Here is a 23,273-nt window from a genome sequence, read left to right on the forward strand (position 1 = left end):
CTTGCAGAACCAGGCTCACAGGATAAAAGACAAGGTGCAGAACAGAGTCAGATTTTAGTTTTGAGCTGAATCTTGAAAGATTGCATTATATTATTGATCATATGATTTGGCACTATAAAACTAAACATGCATTGAATTGACAAGCATCTCTACTGTGATTTATATAAAAGGTGAAATCATCTTTTTTTTAAAAATAATAATAACAGCAGGCCACGGAACCAAAACAATGAGCTCAGAGAAACTGAACTATACTTAAAAACAATATAGCCTCAACACAGTGATAAAATTAAAAAAAAATTAAATAAAAATAATAATAGTTGGTACAGTTTTTAAGAACTGAGAAGCAGAAGTTTGACAAAAAGCCACATATAGCAATACATCAGATAGTTAACTTTTAAGAGTTCTTGAACTTATCTTCAATGCTCTGAGCATCACAATTAAAAAAAAAAAAGCCATTCCCCAAGAAAAGCACTCCTCACCTGAAACTAAAACTATCTCAGTTTTAAAAACTATTTAAAAAAAGAGAGAGAGAGAGAGAGATGCGGTCATTCCAGAGGAAGAAACCAAAAACGACCGCATCATTTATGCTCACCACGGTAGAGGAAGGTGTGTGTGTAACAGAGAGAGAGGGGGGGAGAGAGAGATGGTGGTAATGGAGAGAGGGGAGTGTGTGTGTGTGTTTGTGGGAGGGGGGGGTTCTTCTTCTTCTTCTTGGTTTATGTCATTGGTTTAAACGACCCAAGACCCCGCCTTTATAAAAAAGAGAGTTAGACATAGTGTGACTACAGCCAAAGAGAGAGAGAAAGAGAGAGAGGCAAAATAAAGCAGAGAAGCAGTTAGACACCTACTCGGCGTTTATGCTCCGTCGTATTTTAATAAACAAGGACTCGCTTCAACACATTGTAGCCCGTTCCTTGCACGGCTATCACTCTATCCGGTTGTTTCTTCTCGCCTGCCCCTAAAAGAGAAAAAGAGAGGGGGGGAGAGAGAGAGAGAGCCCGCGAGAGAAGCCGCTCGTGCAGCGCGCGGAGGATTAATAATAAGGTGGAATCAGAATTACTCCAAATCTTATTTCGTGTCCCCGAAGCGGATGATGCTGCCGCCGACGTGTGCCTAAAAAAAAAAAAAAAAGTCGGCTTCTCAACTTGCTATCTGATACCATTCATCCAGGTAAGACTGCGTTTGCAGAAGCAACACCAGCCGTGCAGATTTAACTCGTGTAATTCAGTTTTGGAGGAGGGATGGTGGTGTTGGTGGTGAGGGGGGGTTCAAAAGAGAGTTGGCCGCCGTTGGGTTTCGGGTCCGCATACGGCTCTGACCATGTGTGTCCACCTTACTGCGCCATGAAGATGGGGGAATGGTCGGTCGGGGTGGGTTGTACACACGGGAGGGAAATTATTTCTGACCACGTATATAGCACGCTGTGTCAAATGTGGACACGACCGGACCGCGTTTCCCTCCTTACAGTGTTGACATTTACGTTCCTCACCTTTACATAGCGAAAGGTAGCTGTTCGGCAAAGGCATGCGGAGTGTATTGTTTTTGCACACAGCCAGACCCCTCACGGAGTGCGTGTCGGTTAAAAGAAAATAGGAAGTGCATTAGTAGAGTGTCTGTTGAATGGCTGTGGAGTTGTACAGGCTGTGTTGTGCTTTCCAGCGAGACTATTTGCTCATAAATCCTCTAATACCCCATGCTTGATCCGAATGACTGAGTTTTTGTAGGCATAATAGTGTTGTAGAAGACGTCATCCTGTGTAATCTTCAGCGCTCCTCGCTGCTCAGCCTGTGTCTCTTAAAAAAAGAAAAAGAAAAAGGAAAGAAAGAGAAACGCACGCGCAAAACGCACGCACACAAGTCATCCCAACAGGAGCACATTTGCTGCATCACAATGTCACTGACCATTCACGTGTTTGTGTCCTTGCACACATTTTAAGACCTCTTTTGGAGACGCTTTGCAATAAGCTGTCACGCATGGTTACGGAGGATCAGAGGGCCCCTTAAACTTTTTTTTTGAATTGCAGGGCCCTGCAAATAGATAGAAGATCAAACACCTGCATCTGATGACATTTTGCCCAGAGGAAACTCACCTGAAAGGATTTGGTGGTTTAGTGTGGAGCTGCAGAGGTGCAGTTTGCCAAATAAAAGTAAGATTTTAGAAACTGATTTACTTAACAGTTGTTAAGTGGATGGCGTTCTCTTGATCCCATAGAGGATGTGACTTGAAAACCGCTAGAGGAGAATAATGAGCTGTTTTCCGTAGTCCCTGCTCTTAATCAGTTAGCTGTATTTTACATAGAGGTGAGTGTATATTGTTTTAATTGCTGAGCTGTTATTTGCAGCTGGAATAAAGTATCACTTCTGGTTGGGTAAACTTTAAAAAAAGTAGTAAAGAAAGTGCTTCCTCTGTTTACAGCCACCTTTAGGTGCAGGCAGCGTATAAATGAGCTGCTAATTGCCTTGTGTTAACTTGTTAATTACACCCACTAAAGTATTCTTACATATTATTGGACTAATTAATTCACTGATTACTCTGAAAATATGACAACAGGACACGTGTTGGATTAATGAAGAACCGGGGTTATCCCAATTCCTTATCGCTCATCATTAAAAACATCATCGTCAGTAATTAATTCTTGTCAACTAAGATAATTTCCATCCAGCACCCACACCAAAAGAAAAAGTATAATCTTGATATAATCAAAGTAAATAATTGGATCACTGCAAGTTAAATAAGAGGTGACCTCTTTGTCTAGCGGATGCCCATGTGCATGTATTGACTGAGAAGGGAGGGGGGCGTGTGCGCCTTAAGGAATATCAGACTGTTACAGATGTGTGCAGCTTGGACATCTGCTCCGTTGTCAGCCATTGTCAAGGAAGCAGTTAAGATGGTGGGCAGATCAGCTCAACAGAGCTCCCTTGTCAGGAAAAAAAACGATAAACTGCAAAAGTGCAGCAGGAAAGAGCTCCTAACACAGAGCGGTATTCTACATTCACAATTACTCCTGGTCCACAGTGGATCAATTCCTCATTCATAACCAATAAAATCGCTACACATACGTTAAGATACATATTTTTTTGCAGAAGGCACCCTTTGTTAGGCTCACCTTCCCACACTGTGAGTCAGTGTTATCATTTAGAATGGGACCTGTCATGTTTCCACAGAGGAAATTGAACAGACTCAGTTAGCCGACCCCGTGAAGAGCCTGCCCTCTGCCATCCTCTCCTGTGTTGCCGAGCAGCACCCTATCACTCAAGGCAATTGAACGTCTCTGAGGGGACCTCTGTTAGCCCCGTGCAATATTTATTACCATCCATCATCCCAAGACTCTCGCTATATGGGTGAATAACAGTGGCTGCTAAGTTCTGTGTTAAAAAGTTCCCTCGCCAGCAACCATTAGAAGGGATTTATGAGAGCGGCTTCCCAAGAAGTGCTGTGGAAGGGAGAGGGAGCATGTTTTAGAGTTGCTGCGTAGCCTGCCCGCTGGGCTGTGCTGCCAAATATGTCATGGTTAAAATTCTGACTGGCGGAAGAGCTGCCTGAATTTCTCATTTCCATTTCAAGTTTGTTTTCTTAATACGTTCTATTGCTTTAATTAATTAGTAGACTGGAAGAAAATTTCCCTGAAAATGTCACTCTTTCACTGTTTTAAACCTTCTTTGAATGGAATGTGTTTGGTTTTGGGTGGAGGGAAACATTTTGAAGTGCTGGAAAGTTGCATTTGACATTTTTCTTTATTTTGACCTTTAGTAGATAAAATAACTGATTATTTGCAGCTGCCTTGCTCAGTGCTATAGTGACACGTGTAGCATTTAATACACCATGCTGTGTGATTCCAATATTTGCTGAATTGTGAAGCTAACAAGATGTCTATTTTCAGTGTATTTTCTTTGTAGATAGTAATGATGCTGATCTAATGTTCACTGTGGGCTTTAATAAGAATCAACTAATGTATGCATGCTGTGCATACAGAGCTGGTAAATTCTGCCTTCATGTCCTTTGAATGAGCCTGTGTGAAAATTACGTGCTCACTACATCTCGATGTAGTCTTTGATCCTGCAGAGATGAGATGGGAGAGGGTTTTTTTCAGTTTTCCACTCTGGTGAGATTATTTGTTCGTCAGGGTTGAAAACAATTGCAGTGTATCTAAAAACGGGTGAAACCATGGGTATGGGACAGCGCCATAAACGAATGCCTTATTACGCTTCTTTTAGGTCAATTTGAATATGTGTTTTAATTGGTCTCTGAAGGCTAAGACTAGTCTTCTTTTTTTTCCCGCGTTCCTCAAAAGTGCCTGTGTGATGTGACTGTAGAGCTGACGAGCCCGGGAGCAACGGTGTTCATTTGAAGCTCGCTCAACGTGCTCATTATTTCCAAGCAAAGTGAAGATTGATTTAGCTGAAAGCTGGGATAGTGTTTTTAATGTTTACTTTTTCTGCTGTGAAAAACGTGGCTGTAGAACTGCAAACTGATCGAGACGGTAAATCCGGCCCCAGATTGCTCTTGGTCAAAGCAGAGAACTTTTCACGGCAACAAGAGATGTCATTACTCAGCAAGAGGTACTATCTCATGCTTTGAAAACTCCTCTCACCTTTAGAAATGCTGTATTGAAAAGATATCTCAAAGAAATAGTTTACTTGTCATTCCCATTTCTTTGCCTTTCTTTTCTCTTAAGGCATTGTGAGTCTTCACTCTTACGCACGTTGAAGAGCGCGTGTGTTCAGTGTGGGTTTGGTTAGAGGGGGACTATCATCGCTAACCAAACCCCCCCACCCCCACCCCCCCACCCTTTCCTATAATTTCATTGACAGTAGCAGCAGTTGTGTTCTCTAGAGCTACACAGGGGTAAAGGATAATTAGAGCTGTGGATGTCTTTTTCGTGGTAACGGGGAAAGTGGAACCCTGTGCCAGCACTATTCTCTGTACTATACAAAGAGACAAGATCCAGCGATAGGGTGTGCATAAGAGATCTACAGTATTCTCTAACACAAACAAATGTATTTTATTCTGACTGAAACTAGTAAGGCTGAACCTCATGTGGCTTCAGAGTTGGCTGGCAGTTTTTTTTCCCCTGCTGTTATTGGAGTGGATGCACTGCAACAGCCACTCTGTGCTTTTACCTTGCACCACTCTACATTAGTATCAGGGGAGAGCGATGTGCCCGTGTAATAAAGTGAAGGTGCATTGTCTTTCAGCAGTGCAAAAGGTCACGCAGCGCTTGTACTTTGGCCCCTGTTGGCCGTGTCAGAGACCATCTTGTTAGCATTAAGGTATGAGTCGTTTGGCAAAGCAGCACTACAGCAATTAGAGTTATTAATTATTTTTTCACAACTTAATACACTTTCGTTTAATGCATATTAATTGATGTGCTCCCAAATCTGCACTCGCATAATCCACCAAGGATTTCTCAAAGGCAAGCACAAAAGGCTTTTATTATCTTAAGGAGGAAGTGGTCTTTTGGGACGTAAAGTGCCCCTACTCAATTGTGTATTACAATATGAAACAGACGTAAGTGAAATGAAATTACAACATATCATCAGCACGGTGAAGGATCCTATTGAATTATTACCTCGGCAGCGCCATTGTTGTAATGTCAGGCTTGCTCTCTTGGATGTGACAGAGGGGTTTTTTATAAAGTCTTCATGCAAGGAAGTAAAAAGCAGTTTCAAGGTTAAACTGTGTGAAGGCCAAATGTTTGGGGAGGCTGGATTAATTTCATGTCCCATAATGTGATTTGCAGTATCTCCTCCTCTCCTGCCCTTGGTTTCTTTGGAGATGTGCGAGCCTGATGAGAGCTGAAAGCAGGAGGGGAGGACAGGGGGGGTGCTGCTGTAACTATCTGCTGCATTTATAAGTGTTTACAGGACTCCTAAATGGAATTAGGGAAGATGGTGTGTGCTTACAAATTCACCATCATTCCCACACCCTGTCTCATTACTGAATACTAATTCAGAGGTTATTCCTTTGGTGCGCGGCTGAGAAAATGAGCTTTCTCTCACACATGCTAGCACGCACAAACACAGACATATGCTTAAATATAAAATAACAGAACACACACGCACACACCCAAAAAAGCGCAATCACACGATGGGCGCTGGTTCCCAGAAAAAAATCAGTGGACGTTATCAATTGCAGGGCGGGGTACAAAGGAAGGGGGACCACCATGAGAACAGCAGCGAGTCGGCCTAAGAAGCATGCTGTACCCAACACTTTATCACACATCATCTGCAGCTTAGCCGTGTGTATCTGTATATCAGCCCAGTTAATGAAACTGTTGCATTGCCTCATCTTATACATACAGATGTCTTTATAGATATGTACACATTTCATATGGCACCATTAACACAGATAAACTTGAAGTACGTTTGCAATACAAGGAAGTGATCAAATCAGCAACTGAGGTCACTGCAGGGAGTGTTTGAGGTGTAATACTGGTGGGTGAGTGGGTGGGTGAGGGTAAGTAGCACCATCTCATTACTGCCACGCTGCAACATCAGTGATTGAAGTACATCAACACTGGGGCTGCTCAGTTTTGGTACTTAGATTAAGATTTCTGTCCAAATGGAATCAGCAGCATGTGGGTCATTCTCTAAATTGGGATGTAAATGTGATACACTGTGCAGACAAAATATGCTCGAGGTGAAAGACGCAGCTCAGTACACCTGTGTGGACTGTGTATAGTTCGGATGTGGGTTGAGTAAATTTAACATGTGGATAGCTGGGCATTTCTTTCCCAGTCTCTCCTTAGGTAGCTTTCAGTGAGGGCAGTGAGTATAATGAGCTGTAAAATGAGTAGGGAACAGCGAGTTTAGGCTGTCTGTTGCAACATGTTGTAGTATTTTAAACCTCTCCTTGGCAGGGGTGCGCTCAGTGGTCTGTGCATCAAGTTGCTGTTCCTCTTCTTCTCGATTTCCTGCAAAATATAAATGTAATTGGCGTCAGTATCACCAGTGAATTTTGTTTTTTGTTGTGTGTGTGAGTTTTCTTTACCTCTCCAAGTTCAGCTACAGTCAGATAAAGAATTAGATCTGATCTTTTGATCTATCCTTAAGCATTCACCCCCCTAATTTTAGGGAATTGTTGCTGATGCTATTATAGGGCGCTGGCTGATGCATTTAACATATTAGGGAAATTTAGAAGCTTTTGTTTGTAGGATCTCTGAAACAAAATGTTTTTGCCCCCGCTTTTAAGACAGTGCATTTCAACATCTTGCAACACACTGCTTTTATCAAACACAGTAGAACACGTCACTTACCAGATACTTTGTGGTATAAAGTATCGCAGCTGTGTGAGCTTTCCAGATTTAGAGAATCCTGCTTTGATGGTATGAAAAACACCCCATGTGAGGTATTGGCATTTCAAATGCCTTCAAACTGCACTTATTCATATTTACCCTTCACATACACCCTATAGCAACGCCAGTGTAGCCCTGTAGCGCTATTATATGTCTGAAAGTGCAGTTGGTAAGATGAATGAAAAGACCAGGGCTGCTGTCTCACACTTTCTTATCTTGTTTCCTCTTTGGCTTTTTTCTTGTCCTCTAATGCACATATCCATCTCTACACCCCCACCCCTCCCCCATGCTAGTGGAGGTCTCATTGCTTATGTAATGTCTCTAAACATTTGTGCAGCATTAGGGGAAGTCAGGCATGCCAAAACTGTGCAAAACGTCCCTCTGTGCACCCCATAGAGGTGGGACAGATGGCAACCCTCGTTCCCAGTCTTGTAAACTGCCTGTGACAGGCGAGATGGCATATACACAGCTGAAGTAGGGCAACACTAACTAAAGCTTTACAGACAGTGGTGGACACAATTGCATGCACCCTCATCAGTGAGGTGCTTACTATGAAAGCCTCGTTTTATTGCATTTAGCTGTTAATTACAGCACAGTGTTTACTGCTCGCAGATTCGTGGAAAAGTTGATCCGCACTGTAAACGCACCGTCGCTTTGCCCCGCCTGTGATCCAGATTCTGGCACACCTATAACAATTGCTATCAAATTCTCGCAAGAGATCATCCATCACAATGTTAAAGAAGGTGACCCGGAGTTGTTTTCTAATTCAGTCGTTAATCACCGCCACAGCAGAGTGTCGGGCACTTTCACTTTGTTCCCCTTAACAACTCTCTGGGCAGAGTCCATTACTGAGTAAACAGACAGTGAAACACAGAAGAAATGAATGAAGCTGCCCAGCACAGAATCCCCAGAGGTGAGATCAAATGGCAGGCCCGGTGATGATGAGGGATGTTTATGGCTGGCACTCTATTAAGAGGAGGCTCTTTCCTGCTGGCTCATAATGAACATCTACCTTGTGAAATGGTTACTTGGAAGCTTTTTTCTTTACACTGAATTACTGGTCATTTTCATCAAATTTTGCCCTAATTGCTCTCAGCAGTGAGTCAGGGGAAGGGGCACTGATAAAAAGAATGAGTTTTAGGGTAAGTTGGCAAGGTGACTGGCTTATGGCAACATTAGCCATTTTGATTTGAATAAATCTCCACCACCGTTTCTCCCCCCTTTGTATGTTAATGAAAGCCAGCTCCGTCCTTGTAGGATGATATTTCAGGCCTGAACTCTTCTTCTTTTCTCTGTTTACTCGGCAACGCCTCCTCCAGATGTCCCCCACTGCGGGAGGCTTTGAGGCAAATGTGAGAGGCTTCCCACTAAACCATACACTCACACGCACACACACAGACATGCACACACAAACATGCACTCTCACATCACCTCTGGGGGTAGCCACTTTAGCTGACCTGTTACGAAATATGACTTCATGGGCTTCAGACAAAAAGTGTGTTGTTTCTATCAAGAAGAGACTTAAATATTGCTGACAAAAGGTGCAGCGGATGTGTTGGGGAGAAAGGAAAAACATCTCTGAAAGGAGAATGTTTTCGTAAATCACAGACAATGTACCATCTGCACCCGGCGGGGTGTATGAGCGACACTGGACTACTGCTGTGAGGAACTATTGCATTGTTATTAAATGGCTGTTGCCTCACTGGCAACCATATTAAAGCCTCAGATCCTGTGCCTGATGCAAGGCAACGAAGAGGAAAAATTTAGGAGTGGGGTGGGTGGCAGAAAAAAAAATCCCAAACCAGTCTGGCCTTCTGGACATGTTGACACAATGTGCAACTGCAATTGCATAGATTAGAAGATGGCAGTAAAACGTCTTGACAGTGAAAAGAAAGATTTTTTTCCCCTCTTGTCTTTGCCTGCTCTAACCTCTCTAAGTCCTTGTTGCTGTCCATCACCACTACTTGCTCAGCATCTTGCACATGCTGCTGTGAAAGGGGAGCTTTTTTCATAGGTAGGATCTATATCTTAAGAAAGGCAGATGTTACAGTTCAGGCTATACCAGAAACTCATGCTGGGAGGGTAATTTTCTTTTCCTTTCTACATTTTCTTTTTTTTTTATTATTATGACCATATTCAAAGAAGCTACTTTTTATCCCTTAAGCAGTTCATCTTCAAAATTCATTTAACATTTTTTTTACTACATTTTTTTTACCTCCCATCTCATGGCGAAGGAGCCTGGATCTACTCGTGCTATATCAGCGTGCTCACTTATTGATGACGTGGTTCATTTTGTGCACGTTGAACTAGTAGCAGAGAGTTCGTGAAATGCCACTGAAGAGCGAGAGCTGATTAGCTCGTCTTGCTCTCCCCTCATTTCATTCTCGCACATTCGCACGCTCTGATAACAGTTTCTTGTTAACTTTCTTTGTGTCAGAGGTTATTAAAATGATGCAGTTTGAATATGTAGTCGCTGAATTGACGCTGACCTGTGCCAAGCTTTCTGTGCAATGTCTGTCTGTTATTGAAGGAAGTATTTTTTGCTACTTTCTTTTTGTATTTCCTCCAAATGTTTTTGACCCTGAACAAACTGCAGGCTTTATGAAGATTGTCCAACCTCCCCATTTTGTTTAGTTTTGGTCAGTTGCTGAAAAGAAGCTTCAGCGATGTGTAATTACATCGTTATTATTATTTTTATTATGGGATTTGGGGAATTGTTTCTAAATATTTTCTTTTTTCTACTTTTCCTAAATGGCATGCAGTGCACATGTGCTTTTATACACATGTAAGACTTAGTCTCTGAGGGTAATCACATATTTTTCTGGGCTTCTAGCGTAGCCACTGGAGACTGGAGTCAAAACTGCCTTTTTGCCCCCCTATCATTGTTTCCAAAAAATTCGAATGAATTTTTAAAAAGTTAATAAAAAATAATAATACGATTCTGAGCCTTTAAAGGGCAAAGGTACCAAAATTCCAGATATTAAAAAGCCTTCCCTGGTGAGAAATTAGAAGTGGTTGACAAAGAGGACAGAAGACTCAGCTATTTTAATAATCTCTGCAAAAGACAGACCTCGGATCATTTTGTCTTATCATGTAGAAAAGTTACAAAAAAGAGAAATGTATATATTTCTATCACATAACACAGATTCATTGCAGGGCAAATGCCACGTATAGTCACCCACCAAGGGCACATTGTGAGCCAGGAAAAACCCCGCTGGCCTGAGAAAAAAAAAAATAAAATCCTAGTATTTTCTCAACTGTGACACAGAACGAGCACAAAACCCGAGCAATACTTGTAAAATGTGGAGTCAAGTGACTGTCAGATCAGTAGCTCAGTCCCATCCCTGCTCTGGTAACTCTGCGAGGAGTGAATTTGTGAATGCCCATAAATATGCATACGTACTTGAACTCTGCCGCTTTTTTTTCCTGTTGTTTTTTTTCTTTTTTTCTTGACAAAAGTTTCCGCGGGTTTGATTCTTGAAGGCCGTCATGGAGCTTGACGAAAACCTGACATTTGGAAAGGTCTGCGAGAGGGATTTGTTTGTGACAGCTTCAAATTACAGTGGCACGGAGGGAGCAGGAGAAAGGGGAGGGATGCAGAGATTGATGAAGAAAATGGCTCCTGCTTATTTAAATGTCAGTTCAGCAAGGTGAATGCCTAAGCTACTTTTTTCCCCCGCAAGCATTACATGTGTATTCCTCACAATGGAAAAACATTTCTTGCCATCTTTTATTCTGTGTGTGTTTCTCACCGTCTTTCTGTTTGGCTCAGGCGGTGTTATTGGCAGGAGGCTTTAAGCCTTGTGAAGCTTTGCCAGCATCTTGACAGTAACCACAAACCATTTAGTTGTTTGTTTTGTGTAGGTAGTGACTGAAGGACCAGTCACTCAGGTCCTATTTAGACTGGAGGTTTATTCTGGACCATATATGCAGCAGTATAAAATACATATTAATTTTCCGACTCTTGCGCTCTCTCTGCAAGTGCAGAAACAAGGCAAAAGTAAGAAAGACATCACTGCGAGTACAATCTGGGGGAGGAAAGCACACAAGGAAAATAACTGATAAGTATGCTGCAGTTTCTGTATATCCAGAGTGATTTCTGTTATGTAACAGCAGTTTTTTTCCCCCAACAAAGGCTGTTACTTCTTGTCAGCCCTCAGCGCACTTATGAGTGCACAGTGAGCTCTGCCTGTCACTGACCTTTTTAATAAGGATGAGATGACCGAAATACACCAAGTGTCCCTCGGTGATGATAGCCAAATGTCACTCAAACTAAAGGACTGTAGCCAGACTTTCACATTGAGATTCCAACAATAGTACAGAGGAGGGGATGCAGAGCCCCCTATCTCTTTTCCTTGACAAATAGCTGATGACACTGTTGGATTAAGTCCTCACAAGTCATGCCAGCTGCTGGAATCAGATGACAAGTACCTCCATGTCTACGTGTCTTAATCTTTTTCAGACACTTCCAGCCGTCGTGTATAACTGGAATATTTATCACACAGGTTGCAAAAGCCAGTAAATTATGTGACTTAAGTGATGCCCGAGTTTGACAACTGCTTTCCTGAAAGGCATGTGCCCTTTTGCCTACTTTTTCATTGTGTCCTCCTGCCATGACACATTTTATTGAAGAGCTGTCTGCGGGCGTACCACAAGAACTCTATGCTGTCTCTAAACTGCAGCCTGCACAAGTTCCCACAGTAGAAAATAGACTTTTCGAATCAGCTACTGCAAACAGAACCTGTTTTAACAGAAGCATTGCCCATAATTAAACTAACGCATAGGAAAGTATGCTGGGGTGGCTCCCGTGATTAATGGAGCAATTACATAATCCATTACACTGAATTATGAATGTGCTAATGATGAGCTCATGTTGGGTAATGATTCCTGGAGTTTGCTTGTGTAAAATATGAAGAGGGAAGCAGAGAGGACTGTCGGTGTTTGCAGATGTTCCTCTAATCACTAGGAGGTAAGGCTAAGGAGGAAAAAGAAAATGTGCGACTTCCTACAGAGAGTGGCACCTCCACCATCACGGGTCATTGCTTCCTGTTCTAGAAAGAACGCCTCCTACTGTTCCCACTTGGATTAGATGGCGTAGATTTGAGTGTCTCCTGCTATGAAATACTAAGGCCATACTAATCTAAATTAGTGTTTTATGTAATTTTTATGATGGGAGCATAAAGTATGCAATTAAGGAGGCAAAAAGACAACATAAAGGATGACAGCTGGTGACTAAGCCCTGTCATAATTTTCTCGCCTAAAACAGTGACTGGCTGCAAAGCATTAATTTCTTGTTTACATTCTTGTGTCTTTGCTATGCTTGCTTTGGTACAGGAAATGCCTCAAATATCTTGTATCATGTTAACAGAATTCTAGATATATATTAAGTAAAATCAACTGTTTTTACTTTATTTGCGAATTCTGGTGTTTTTTGGTAAAGATGCAGTGATCGACCGGCCAGGGGTCGGGATTGGCCGATTTTCCGTGTGCTTGGCCCAGATTGCCTGGTGAGTCTCACATATGTCCAATTATGAGCTGGTCTGTTTCATGCATGTCGTTTTCATGCAGAAAATAGCTGTCCACACAGTTACGGCTATATGCTAACATATTGTTTGTGTGCTGTAGCCATGAAGCAACCTTATTGAGAGACTTAAACACCCTCACCCAATTGAACATGCCCAGTTCGAACATGATAGCAAAAGGAAATTGGCTAAATCTGAAGTAGCCAAAGCTCGATATGAGCCTCAGTATAAGCATTGAAAAGACCAGTGCAGTTACAAGGAACATTGCGGAGATGGGTCAAAACAGGGTCAATGTCAATGCAAATAACTGTTGCACCTGCTTTTGTTTGTTAAGCTAAAATATGTCAGGTAAAGTCGGGTGTACAGCTAGTGCAGAGCACTTTATTTTCAGTTATGTAAGTGAGAGTAGATCCTGCAACTTACTGCAGTGTGTGGGAAATTGTAAAGTTTAATCATTTCTTTTATCATGAAAATCATTAGAATTGAAGAAAAGTTGGGTTTTCTTTGTATATGCTGTCAGTTATAGAGGTTCGAACTGAAAAGAAAATTGCAGCGGATAGATCTCTATCCTTCAGTCCAGCTGCTACAGGTGTATAAGATCAAGCACCGAGCCATTCAGTCTGCCCTTAGGAACATTTGTGAAAAAATAGTTTTGAAGATCTTACTGAATTTAAGCGTGGTACTATAAAAGGATGCCATCGTTGTAATAAGTAAATATAAAAAAGTCAACTGTGAGTGGTGTTATTGCAAAGTCGAAGCCTTTAGCAACCACAGCAACTCAGACGCAAAGTGTCAGACCACATAAAGTACAGATTGGGGTCTGTAAGCGCTGAAGGGTGTGGTGCGTCAAAGTTGCCAACACGCTGCTGACTGAATAACTGCAAGGTTTGAAACCTTTTCTGGTGTTAACATCAGCACAAAAACTGTGCACCGGGAACTTCATAGCATATGTTCCCATTGGTGATGAATAGCTGTGTCCAGATAGCGTAACTTTAATTTGCTAGCAATAGCCAGAATAAGCTCATATTGGACCAACTCTGAATAAAAGTGTACTAAATTGATAAAAGATGCAACAGTGAATGCAAGATGAAGGTTTTGCTGTTTTCCCTGGTATTTATTTTTAATGCATTTACAATCAAACATAGTTCTTATGACACTGTGAATGAATGATTTGGTATTGTCAGAAGATTTGAAGACTTGTTTTGTTTTCTTTGTTTCTGTGACCTTATTCAGCTTAACATCTTATTACTAGATAATCTTGAAAGTACATGCAGCGTATCTGATGTTGAAATTGTCATCTGGCATTTCTTGTGTTTAGTTTCTTTAAAGCACTTAAAGCAGTGTAGGAGGGTTTCAGTTTGTTTTTTCTATGTAATGCCTCATCCTTATTTTTCTTGTTAAATAAAAAGACTTCAATTAAGGGTTTGAATAATAGTGCATTTCAGACTTAACAGACATAACAGCTACTATTTAAATGCAATAACAACTTTAAATAATAATAACTTTAAACCCTCCTAATGACTTTTCATGAGGTTTATTTCTTATAGCTCCTTCAGGGTTTTTACAGACAGTGCAGATACCTCAGTAGTACATTCTTATGAATATACTTCATAACGTTCTCATGGATCTTAGCTTAGGTCACCTTCTTCTTTTGGTTCTGCAACAGCCTAACCACAGAGATACCACCAAATGCAAAAAGCACGTGTTTGGTCTTTGCAGCTGGCAGACAACTCGCTGCAGATATGTATGTAAATACTGCATCTGAGATAATAAGAAACACATCACAAGACAATAAAGTAAAGATGGATCTGAGTAAATATTTTAGTAGAACTATTGAATATCTCTCATCGATATGGATGAAACCATGGCTGATGGCTGGATTAACTTCACGATGGGTGCCTGGTGATTCTGTCTGTGGATGCCAGTCTTTGTAATTGTCGGTTGAGGTCTTACAGTTCTCTTACAAATAGCATTGCTGTGGAGTTTCTGTGTCTTATTTACTTGACAAGCAAATAAAAGTACTTTACTGTCTGGAAGTACACAGTTTATCTTGTTTAATTAATAAATGCTGTTAAACCAGGAATCTACTATATATATTGTTGTGAACATTCATGAATCTTCACACAGCATCTCTAGAGAACAAAAGTTCATTGCAAAAACAAGTTTTAATGGGGCTTGTGTTTACCAAGCTATGACCTCCATGCCCTGAATCCACATAAATGGGCTTCCTTTTTTCCTCCAATTATATTCATTTTATGTGTACAAATAACAGAATCTGTTTGTTGATGTAGCTCAACCTGCTTCAGCGTGTTAGTGGACCTCTTTAGCTGGGATGATTGACGTCCATTATTTTTCAGCATGCCTTGTCTGTTATAAACTTGCTGTGGGTGCGTCTGCATTAGATCTGGTTCATTTGAAGTTCACCGTGAGTCCATTTTCTTAGGTAAACAAAACAGCCTGACTGCCAGCTTCCAGCTGAGGACAGTTATCTGCTTATCTGTGACTGAAAATTTATTTCTTCTTCCTAGTGGGAAATTCCTCTTTGCATTCTGTCAAGGTAACAGTGTTTGTCATCTTTGAGCGAGAGGTGTACTCCGTGCTATCTGCTGTAAGGGAGTCGCTTCGGCGTTGGAAGCTGGTAAATGAATTTTGTCTGTTAATTTTATGGGAAAACAATTGCTAGGCAAAAAGACGGAAAAAAAACTTTAATGGTTTCAAATATCGCAGTAAAAGTTTGTAACTGTTGAGAAGCGTGTCTCCTCTCCAGAAATTGCCTGTATTGTTTATTGCTATGGTCAGAATTGCAAAGAGGAAACATTATGAGAGTTTTGATGAGGTTGTTAGTTTGTGTATACTAGCACGTGTATGCGCAGGAGTCCATCCGAGCATCTGTTGGCTGTTTTCTCTCTGCGTGTGCTGCTGAGTGGAGCCACCTTTTTTAGATATGCAATTATTATGTAAACATGCCATTTTGGTCTCAGAGCCACTTTGTCTCACATTGGCTCTGACTGTGTAGCAGCTCAAGACTGAATTGAATGCCACTGAATGCCATGATTTCTTATACTTAAAATACTTAAAATAAAATCAGACACACATTGTGAGCTGTTACAGTTATATTTGTTTTTTCTGATTCAGTGTGTGTTTGTGTGTTTTTTTTCTTTGTTGTGTTGGGTTTGTTTTTTTGTCTGATTCTTAGCAGGATTATTAAAAAAGGTCTGGATGGATTTGCATGGAAAGTTTTCAGAGAGGTGTGGCATCATCCAGCTTGGAAGAGATAAACAATTGGACCATTAAAAGATGGGGCAATGCTGAATATTTCATGTCATATCTTCAAATTTGTATTTTTATTAACCCGTTTTTCCCATGACAATACTCATGCATGACGTCTACGCAAAGAGCGTTTGGTATAGACACATTCAGTGACAGTTTATTTCTGCAAGCTGCAAAACTGTGACTTAAATGACTACTTAAAGCTAGTTACTGTGTCTGAAAGAGGTTTGTGTGCAGTTAGGGTCCCTTCCTGCCCTCCCTGCTCTCCAGGCCGCAGGCAGCACAGTGTCCTTTGGTCTTTATAGTGGGCCTCTGGGCTCTGGGCCACTAGCTCTGCCTTGTTCAGGTCCTTGTTCTGCTCTGCTGGTTGCATTGGCCCTGTTGTGAAATGTGATCAGTCAGCTCCATTAGGGCCTGGACTGGGTGCTTTTGGAAACCAAATGGCCCAATTCCTGGCTGTACCACCCAGGAGTTGATCTCAGGGATTGGTCGGAGCGAGTAGTGTCTGTTGCTTCGTAGTAAGTCTGCTGGGAATGCAGCCACACTGCCTTGTTGTTGTGGTATCGCGGGCTTGTTTACCACGTTCTGGACTCTTTTACATGTTAGGTAACAGTGGATTATGTATTTTCTTGTGGACACACAGTATGCCCAGATATGTTTCAGGTTATTTTAATAACTTTTCTTATTAGTTATTTTAGGGCTGCTGTTGAAGTCAGTCGTAAGTACCCTGAACTCCCACCAGTATTTTTAAAGCCACCTTTCAAGTTTACAAAAGGTGAGTGTTAGACCCTTATTAGATATTTATAAGCTATATATTTGGTAAAAAATCATTTTAACCCATCACATTGTCTTTGTTGTTTCCATCTGTGTCAAAGATAGAGCAGCTTTGTTGACTTTTTGCCATTTGTTGTGCTGATTTGTGAGTGTCTGACATGCTCAAGCTGAGTGACCCATTCCACTTTAACCTTCTTGTTCATGTTTTTCCAGCTGTGAAGTGAATGTCCCCCCTTTTTTTTCTGTTCCTTGAAAACTTGAACATCAAATTTGTGGCTTTTGCTGAAAATATGAACAAATACAAACTCTAAATTTGGCATTCTGTTTATTAGACTGACATCCTCTAATGTGTGTTAGTAGTTCATTTGAGGAGGGTCACAAATGCACAGAAAAATCTGATACTTTACACGAGTCCTGACTTGGAACGACCTGTTAGGTGGATACATGGGAAGTCTGACAAGCACGCTTTCAGTGCAGCGCAACTTTTCTAAACCAGTCTGCTTTGCATAACATCAACTTGGCTGCCTGTCATTATTGCTCTGTAATTAACCTGCAGAGGCTCAAAACGGGCGCCCTCTGAATGGCTTAATTAACCTGTGCCTAAGAGGCGGCTATTGTCCTCTTTGCTTCCATGACCTGCACTAAGCAGCCTCAGTACCTCATATTCTTTCTGCTCTCATGTAGAGCTATAATGGCTGAGAAACAAGCGTGCCTGCATTTGTATTGAGATGATATAAAATCGTGGATAACATTCGGGTCTTAGCTTTTAATTGGCGCCAACAAACACTCGATTTTGGGAGTCAATACTGATTTTAACAATAAAGCACAAATTAATATGAATATGCCAATTTACTTTATATACTTAGAAATGCTAAGGAGACTATTAATTAGGTTTAATGCTTTGTATTTAACAAACTATTTGGCATCTTATCATAAAGATAAAACAAACGCTGCATGCTACTGTCTGCTCAGCTGTGATACTACTCTGTCTACAAGACCTCTACTGGGCCACTGTTAATACTGCAGTAGTTTTGAAATTAAAGCATGCATCTGAGTTACAGTATGTTCTGTTTTTTATTGGGTCATTTCAGATGACAGATACAAATAATCTCCAATATACAAATCATCCTCCTTATGTATGGAGAAGGTCAGGAGAGAGATAGAATAGGGAGTGTCTACAGCCATAAAAACTGATGGAACACAGAAACGTACTGTCAAATTTTGGTCCATCTACAATGTGTCTGACTGGCAACAGCTTAATTTTTCAGCATGACAATGAACCCAGACTCACTGCCTTTGTAGTAAAAGCATAATGGATAGACTTTCAAGCCCTCTAGAATTATACAAACTCTGTTTCTGCCATATACGCTGTATTTCCATCTATGTTTGCACATGTTTCTATAAATTCTTTGTTTCCAATAAAATATCTAAAAAAAAGAAAGGTGAGACAAAACTGATTTTCACCAGTGTTATCACTGAAAGTATTTACTATTCTGGCTTTTAATTACCAGGCAGGGGATTGGTCAAATGGCAGGAAAATAATTATCACTAGTTTGGCTGGTTGTTTGTTGTTTATGCTAACTGGCATTCAGGCAGTCTGTAAAGCTATTAGCGAGTTTACTGACTTTTTCAAGGCTGTTTCAGGGTTTTCAGTTTAGCCAGAGGATATATGATGGATATAAGCTGTTTTGTTCACAGTTTATTGTTGACAAAGGCAGATACATTAAAAAATGTTTTAAAAAAAAGCTAAAATGTGTATGTTAATACCACATCCATTCTCATTTAAGCCCAAGAACAAGTACAAATTGCTTACTTTAATGTAAATAAAGACTGCTCAAGTGTGATTGGTCAGTACAACCCACACAGCAAGCATGCTGCAAATGGAAACCAGAAAGCATCCGCTATTATAAATCGTCTCCCTTGTCTAAAGATTTGCATAATCATATGCAGATATCTGTTTATAGATATTAGCATTTAGCAAGCAAATGTGCCTAATACTTTGTTACTCTGCAAAAAGGGAAGATTTTCTGCTTCTTTTTAAATAATATGCATATTAATGTGCACTAGTGAAGCTTAAATAATAGTTTTCTTTTGTTGTCTACTTCTTATTGAATAATTAATGAGAGATTTGTTGATAATAAAAGCAGGCTAGTTGGTTTCATCCCTGGGCTCCCGCTTAGCTGAGGAAGCAAAAGTTGGGATAGCTTTGTCAGATAAGAGCATATAATTTCATGGCATCACCCTGTGGCATGGCCCACCTTTTCTCATCCCACCTAAATTGAGTTGTCTCCTTCTTGTTTAGTCAGCTTGATTTTTCTCAACATCAGCATTGAGCCTTGAAAACCCCTGGGATTTGAAATCTGTAGATGTGCGTTTGTATAAGGGAAAAAGAAAAAGAAAGAGGTAGACTGCAAGGCTTGTCTCTAGTCAGTTGGAGCAGTCTGTATGTGTGTCATCTCATGAGTGGAACACCAGCTTGGCCCACTTCTGCCTGACCGACTATACTCTACGGCTCATCTGGGCTCTTCCCTCCTGTCTCTTTTGTTTAATTTGCTCTCTCTTCTACACTCCGTCCGTCTCTTCCCTGCGTGGGGTCCACTTCTCATGTCTCTTCTCGATATTCAGAACAGACCAACCAAGGCTCGCAGAAGATGTAGAACGTCCCAGGTGAATCGGACAGAAAGTATTAGCTCACAGTCAGCGTCTACAACGGAATCAGACTGGACCACCCAGTGCAGATTCACACACATACAGTTCCACACCAGTGCATGCATACATACACATCTAGGTCAGGCAGTGAAAGGGGAAGAAAGGGGGGAACCTTTAGCTTACATCATGCCAGCTCTGTTTTCACAGATAGCAGGGGCTCTGAGGCTGTGTGAGATGATATGGCCTCCCTGTCATCTATAACTAAAGCTCAGACACAAGTGGTACGTTAAGCCAGAGAAGCTGTAAATGATTCAACCTTTGTATTTGGCTCCATTTTATCTCACTACCAAGGATGGAGATTACATCAACAAGTAGAGTGAATACTTGACAGAATACCTGCTGTCAAATGTCAAGTAGGCCATTAGGCTTCTAAACGCTACACTAGGTTCAACATCTCTAATTGTGCACCTCTGTTTGGTCATATAATGTAACTCACATGTTTAAAGCTGTATTCTTTACGGAAAATGACGATAAAACCAAAATAAAGTACTGATAGATATTTTCATTTGCCGCGTTTCATTCTAAAAATTACAGTAAGTTAAATAAATGTGGCGAATGAATGTCAGTGATTATGTATTCAGAGATTTCAATGCTGGTATTATTAATATTTCACATGTCAAAAACATGTGAAGGTTATTACAATGACAGCTCAGCAGGATACGATGTGTTCATTTTGAGCAGGTGTTAGAAGGGTTTGTGTTGATGTCTCAGTAAAGTAGAACACTTGTCAATCATTTATTGTACAGCAGAGCTGAGAATGGACCAGGTCCCAAGAAAATGCACTTCAACTTTGAAAGGATGTTGAGCAAAGCAGCATTTTTTTTTCTTTCGCTTTTGGTTTTGGCAGACTATATATTATCAGTCTCGTGCTGTCTACATTTTATCTCTTAGATCACAAAATTATATAAATGGTCTCCAATTAGGTGTAATTTAAATGCTTAATCTTAAGCTTTCTTGTAGATTTGACTTATATTATGAATTAAATCAATTTTATACAGATATTTACAGATCGTTTGTATTAGGGGTTACGTTTGGATTTCATTACAGTTTCAGCTGTTTTGTGGTGAGGGTATCTATTTGACATCATAGCCAAGATGCAGATTCTTGGCTTTCTGTTATGAAAATTTGTAATATTTATCACGTTGGCACTCTGGATTGAAAGGCCAAAAAAAGCTTCTTTTTTTCATGCAGTCTTTATGTTCTGGCTCTTTCCCAGTTCGTTAGATACAAGCTTCAAAATAACTGCATCACCAAGACAGACAGGCTAAGCAAATCATCTCCAACCTGTGGTTTACTGTTTATACGTGAGAGTTGAGATGCCCTTCTCTTTTAACAAAATGTCAAAGTATTCCCGTATTTACTAAATGACGGAAAATGTGAACATTTTTTATACTTGGAATTTTTTTATTTTAATATCGTGGCTAAAGCTCTTCTATAAAACATGATAAAATTTAAAGCCTTGAGAGCGAATTAGCAGTCAACTAATACACATCAGCGGGAAACTAGGAGAGTGATGGATACTACAGACACGTCATCATCCTTTGTGTGCGTGTGTGTTTGCACACTCATTGCCTCCATCTAAGACCTTCTCGCCGCCCCTGGCCAAAAATGTCACTCCAGGCTGCTGTGGGTTCATTATGCCATTATCTACCTCAGGCCACAGTCCATTTGCCGGGCAGAGAGTGATGAAGCTTTTTCACGGGGTCACCCCTCCTGCTGGAGGCCGGTCAGCTGAGGTGTGTGTGCGTGCATGTGATGAGAAAGACCGAAAGACAGATTGTTCACCTGTATTTGACACTAATCATGATTTAGCACAGGATGAGGAATGTGTTTTGTATTGTAACCACTCCATACATATGATTTGCTCTGATTCACATTGTCTGTAGCTGATAATATCTATCACTGACAATGTACAGCTCAAGATGATGGATTCATTATTGGCTTTGCTGCAAAGCAGTAAAAGCAGTAAGTACACTTTGTAAATGCAGCACAGCAAACAACCTAAATCAAATCTAATGGTGTATCTGTCTGTCATTTGGAGTTACGCACACTCAGTCCCAGCTAGGTAATTTTCAGACACTGCTTCATATCTCAGCGTGGGAAGGGTTAATCCATCAGAAGCGAGTGTACTTGTGTAGCTTAACCATATTCCCTAGGCCTTTCACCCATCCGTTGCCTGAAGAGAACGGCCAGCTTATTTTCTCTGCATATTAAAAACTGCCTGGAGAGGTGGCAGGCAGGGCCTCAGGAGGATGCAGATAGCAGGGGAAAAATGAGTGGTAAGACAAAAACTGCATGGGCGAGAAGGGGTGGGGTCTTTTTTTTCCTTTCTTTTTTTTTTTAAATCAAATAAATGATTAACTAAATACATCTCCCATTCCTGTCCAGGTCCAAAAAAAGGGCCAGCTTTGATCTGCGGGGCCCTTTGAAATGATCTAAGGAATGAGGGAGAGGGATATGAGGGAGGGGCAGGGGTAAGTAGGTGAGACAGGGACAGGAAATGCCATGCCTCTCTGGGTTTAGAGGGGAGATATCACAGGTATACTTGCACAGTGCAGCAAAAGCAGAGCTGTAGAGAAGGGGGAAGTCTGCAGTGGTAAGCTTTTGGATAGTAACTAAGGTTGTGGGAGTTGTTCGGCAGCTACTGTGTAAAGTGAGCACAGCTTTAAAATGCCTTAGGCTAGATTAGCCTCCCAGGATCCCCAGAGATCAATGGGGCAGCGTATGCCTCTTCCCCATTCAATAGTAAATTTGGCTTCACTTTCTCATCACAGGAGGCTGAAGTACTTCTAGATGTAAGTCTCATATCTGACATGCTTGGCAGCCCCTGTAAAGAGCACGATGCCGACTTAGGCGGAAAGGTGCACCCTGACTTACTCCTGTAAATGTTTAAAATACTTCTCTTCCCCTGCAGCTATTCAGCTTTCTTAACTTTCACAGCTGCGCTCTGTGACTAGTTGCATGGGCATTAAATCATCTGGTAGGTCTACTTAGTCTGTTTTGTTAGTTTTAAACCTCTCTTTAAATCACTTCAGACAGCAGGGTGCAGATTACATTCATTATCAGCAAGAATATTGCTATAAACAATGGCACAATAGTGTGTTTGTTTTATGCCATTGAGTGTACAGAAGAAGGGTAACTTTGTGTTGTGCTGCGGCAATTAAAAAAAAAGCTTTTGTTAATGCAGAAATGTGTTGTAGCATTAAAGCCATCTGGAATTCCCAACTGCAGTGGTGGAGAGAGCAAGTGATGACTTGTACTTGTCTCTGTCGCTGTGGACTGACTGTGCTGCATCGTAAGCTGTATAGCTATACCTCCATCCGTTTTCCTCAGCTTATCTAATTCAGGGTTTTAGGGGGTAAGAGCCTGTCACACCTATTACAGGGCGAGAAGTGGGGTAGACCACAGACAGAACACCAGTCTATCACAGGGGTAACACACAGAAACAGCCACTGACTCAAACTCACATTCACACCTAAGGCCATCTTGGAATCTAACATGTATGTCTTTGGACTGTGTGAGGAAGCAGGAGGAACTGGAGAGAACCCAGGAATTCCTCCAGAGGGAGAACATCCAAACTCCACAGAGAAAGGACCCAGCCGGCTGGCAGATTTAAATCTTGTACCCTCTTGCTGTGAGGCAGCAGTGATAACCACTGCACCACCATGCAATATATCGTTTTTTCCGAAATTTGAGAAATGTAG

The 23,273-nt window shown here is 41.1% G+C and overlaps 1 protein-coding gene across 1 annotated transcript in view; it reads left to right on the forward strand.

Moving 5' to 3' along the window:
- The first annotated feature begins 796 nt into the window (after window positions 1-796).
- Window positions 797-23,273, forward strand: part of ctbp2l (C-terminal binding protein 2, like) — a 95,239-nt gene continuing 72,762 nt past the window's right edge. The window contains exon 1 of the mRNA XM_084937467.1: window positions 797-1,170. The gene's annotated coding sequence lies outside the window, so the exon portion shown is untranslated. The remainder of the gene's footprint in view (window positions 1,171-23,273) is intronic.

The sequence above is a fragment of the Perissodus microlepis genome, chromosome 8, assembly GCF_051167445.1.
Source record: "Perissodus microlepis isolate ML-2025 ecotype Zambia chromosome 8, ASM5116744v1, whole genome shotgun sequence".
Lineage (NCBI taxonomy): Eukaryota > Metazoa > Chordata > Actinopteri > Cichliformes > Cichlidae > Perissodus > Perissodus microlepis.